The sequence below is a fragment of the Tasmannia lanceolata genome, unplaced genomic scaffold (assembly GCF_043159265.1).
Source record: "Tasmannia lanceolata isolate RefF3 unplaced genomic scaffold, GAP_Taslan_0.1 ptg000020l, whole genome shotgun sequence".
Classification (NCBI taxonomy): Eukaryota; Viridiplantae; Streptophyta; class Magnoliopsida; order Canellales; family Winteraceae; genus Tasmannia; species Tasmannia lanceolata.
The window spans coordinates 19,541,838-19,545,587 of NW_027518697.1; the positions used below are offsets into that span (position 1 = coordinate 19,541,838).

At 37.4% G+C, this 3,750-nt stretch overlaps 1 long non-coding RNA gene across 1 annotated transcript; it reads left to right on the plus strand.

The window, feature by feature from the left end:
- The first annotated feature begins 1,084 nt into the window (after positions 1–1,084).
- LOC143854654 (uncharacterized) lies at positions 1,085–2,635 on the plus strand. The gene is made up of 3 exons (XR_013237562.1): positions 1,085–1,363; positions 1,652–1,760; positions 2,327–2,635. It is a non-coding gene; the product is annotated as an uncharacterized LOC143854654 (long non-coding RNA).
- Positions 2,636–3,750: the final 1,115 nt, after the last annotated feature.

Genomic DNA, 3,750 nt, shown 5'->3' on the forward strand with positions numbered 1-3,750 from the left:
TGAGAGCTTTTGGGAATTGTAATAACCTTTTGACAGCTCTTTAAATACTAAAAGACATGGCAGTTTAGCGCAAATATCAAACCATGGTTGTACTAATATCATTTCCCTAAGTTTATGCACTATCCACCATGCCAGTTTTGTCTTACTTGATTTGCTTTTACAGTTTTTACATATAGGACGATGTGACATAGGTGACATGCCTAATTTTAAGGGTGTTTTACCAGCCCTTTTATACCGGTACAAAAGGAAAACAAAGACTGAAATACCCTTTATTATACCCAATATAACCAAATAATCTCTCTCTCTCAATACCCAATATACCCAATATACCGGTACATATGTTTCCATACATTTCCGTGATTTTACAAGATTTCCACCGAAACCGAAATGTTTCCGTTTCCGTGACAACCGGAACCAAAACTGAAATTTAAAACGTTGATAGAGAACTCCCTCACAATGTTCATACATGTGTCTGTATCTTTCCAGCAAGAACTTAACAGTTTCCATTGTTCAATACATTTGGTTCAAAGTACTTATACTAGCTTGGAGCTATGTTACCCAGACTAGTCAATAGCAAGAGCCATAGATCATTGAAGGTTTTGCTTCTTAAGTTGGTCCTTTTGGGTAACCTGTTCTACAAGCTTCTAGGATCCATGTTACCTATACAGTTCAATATCAAAACCATATGTGTTGAACCTATGTAGCATGGGTTGAAAGCACTGTGTTACATACATCCAATGTAAGGGTCTGCGCTCTGCATTGTTCTGGAAGCTTCTGAAACCTCATAGTAATAATTCACTCAAATAATTATTATTTTTTTCTGAAATGATGGCCAATGTTATTGAAAGAAAAGACTGAGTTGGTCAAGATACAAAGCAAAATACAACGAGAAGAAAAAGAATGATTGAAAACCCATTCTATTTGAGTTGGCCTGATCTCCACTATAGTTAAGCTTTTTAACTCGAAAACTCAATTACATACTGACCATGTCAACCCGACTCAGAACCGCTGGGACTTTTCAGCCTCATCAAAAAGCGCTATTATCATGTTGGCAATATTTATTTTGTTGAATTACTCAACTGTTTTAATGGGTTTTAATTTTAGGAGGTAAAAGTAGGTGACCAGCTTCAGGAGTCTGGTGAAAATGTGTTTGTTGGTGGAAAAAACCGTTGGAAGTGAGTATGTTGTATATTCCCATTAGGGTTTCAATGAAGATATTGAGGGCTTACCTTATTTATTGATCCACGGATATTCAACCTTTGTCAATTGGGAGCTATGGTGGCCAAATTTCCCTATAGTGGTGTATTTTAAGGAGAAACAGACAAAACCTGAAGGACAAGTCCACTTCTTTCCAGTAATTTTTGTAAGTATTAGTCACCGCAAAGTAAACCACGGGTTTTTGGTTTCTATTCCAAAAAACGTCTATTCAACTTCAAACTTGGTCTTTTTCCGAGTTTGAATTGTATAGTAACATAGATGTAGCTATCCTTTTTGAAGTCGGTTTGGAGTCAGTACTCTTGGCCTAGCGGAACTGAACCGACTAAGCCTTTGCAATGTATCATCGAGTTTTCAAGTCATTTGTGTAAGTTTCAGCTTTGTAGCTTAGGCTTTGTTTGAGGCATTCAATGATTATGTTCTTTTTTATACAAAGAATGGAAAGCAGCTTTATGATGTCATGGTAGAACGTGCTGGCCCTTCAAAGACGAGCTCACCCAAACAATCCTAAAGGCTTCAGCATGGTGATTGAGCTATCCTTCTGAGTAAGTGTTGTGCTTTCGTTCCTTTAATATTGAACAATTAAGTGCCAAAGAACACATACCCATGCATAGTTATCTATTGGAAATTGATATCGTGAACAAGAGTATGACCGATGGGAGAGACCGACAGTGAGAATGTGCCATGTGTGCAAAATAATGTACTTTTTGTTAATTTTCCTACACCTAAGGGATGGCTTTCGTCACTCACTCACTTGTGATGTTGAGGCAAGAACCCATTTGTTTGGGGAAATGATAAATGCACCCCTTTTCATCACATGGGACACCCAACTGCAGTGTACGTGGCAATCAAATCCTTTGAATCCTTCTGACGTGAAGTACATCAGCCCTCTACAGTCATTGATACACTGCTGCTGGGTGTCCCAAGTGATGAAAAGGGCCGCATTTATCATTTCCTTTGTTTGTTCCCTTGTTCGGTCTTACTCTCGATCTCGCTAGCATTACTCTTATCTATTAGTAACCTTACATTTTTCACCTACATTTTTAGGAATTAGCTTTGTATATGGTTTTCCTTCTTGACACTTGACTATGCTTATCTTTTCCTTTTGCAGGAAGCAGGAGCACTTGTGAATCATTTGTAGTAAAAAATATGAAAGAATCTAACATGTTTATAAATATTAATACAATAAGAGACTAATTTATTGCATTGTAATCTTCAAATATAACAGACAAGATCATTGCAAAAGGGGCCTTTGATGGAACACCAGTCAGCGGAAATAGAAGTGTGATATGCTGTTGAAGATTATTACTATTAAAGTCCTATCTGTGCTTGGAGTTCATGAGGTATGAAATTCTAGTTCTGTTTGATTGTATAAAACTGTTACAAATTGTATTGTATGTGACTGAGATATAACACATTATATTATTCTTGAGTAGGATTTTACTTTGATCTCACATATTCACATTACGGTGCTGTTTGAATGCAGCAATTTTTTTATTTTTTGAAATTTTTTCCATGGAAATGAATTTTCCATTATTAGGTAAACTCATTTTCGTGGGTTTTTTTTCTTCCAAATTTGAAAATTTTCCTTGCTTTAAAACTTACAAGAAAAACTGCAAACCTGCTAGGTGCTGAAATTATATTTTCCATGGAGTATTTTTTTCCATGGGTAGGATTAAATTCCATTAACTCTCTCTTCCCTTGATCCAAACACCTGTCTTTACAAAGAGAGATGAAGTTAGGTGGACAGCAAGTGGAGAGGCGGACAAGCTTGCTAGAGAGGAGGTTCATAGGGAGAGAGTGGAGCTTTTCAACTTTCTCCCCCCATACCTAGCGTTTGTATATTTATTTTTTCTGTATTTTTTCGGCTCTGTATGCCCTTTCTTTGTATCATTTCGGGCCCTTCCCGGACTCATTTGTTGAATGAATTTATCCTAACCATTGAAAAAAAACAAAGAGAAATGATGTTCACGCTCCCCTGTTTTTATATATTGCCACTCGTGCTTTATTCTGCACTCTTATTGGTTGTTGCAATTTAACAAGCTATCAACATGCTATCAAGAGGGGCCATTAAAAAAAACATGCTATCAGGAGGGAGTTTAAAAGGGAATGCCCATTTCACAAAATGGGGAAAATGAGTAGTCTGCGATACAAAAGTCTCTGTAAATCGAAGGGTCAGTATTTTACAATAGAAGAGATATTATGATGTGACCCTGGGGCGGAGCCAGGAATTTACACTGTGGGCTGGACTAATTTACACTTTGCCTCCATTGGTCGTTGGGGGGCAGTGGCCATATCACTTAGAATATACACTATTTCTGCACACATCAGTACTAATGCCCATATCACAAAATTGGAAAAATGAGAAGTATGATACAAAAGTCTCTGTAAATTGAAGTGTCAGTATTAGGGCTGCAACAGGGTTGGGTTTTTCAAAACCCTAGCCCAACCCTGGATCACATTATCTCGGCCCTGTCCCCCCCCGGGTGATCCTAAGTGCAAATACCTATTAAGAATGCCAAAAATAAAGCAACT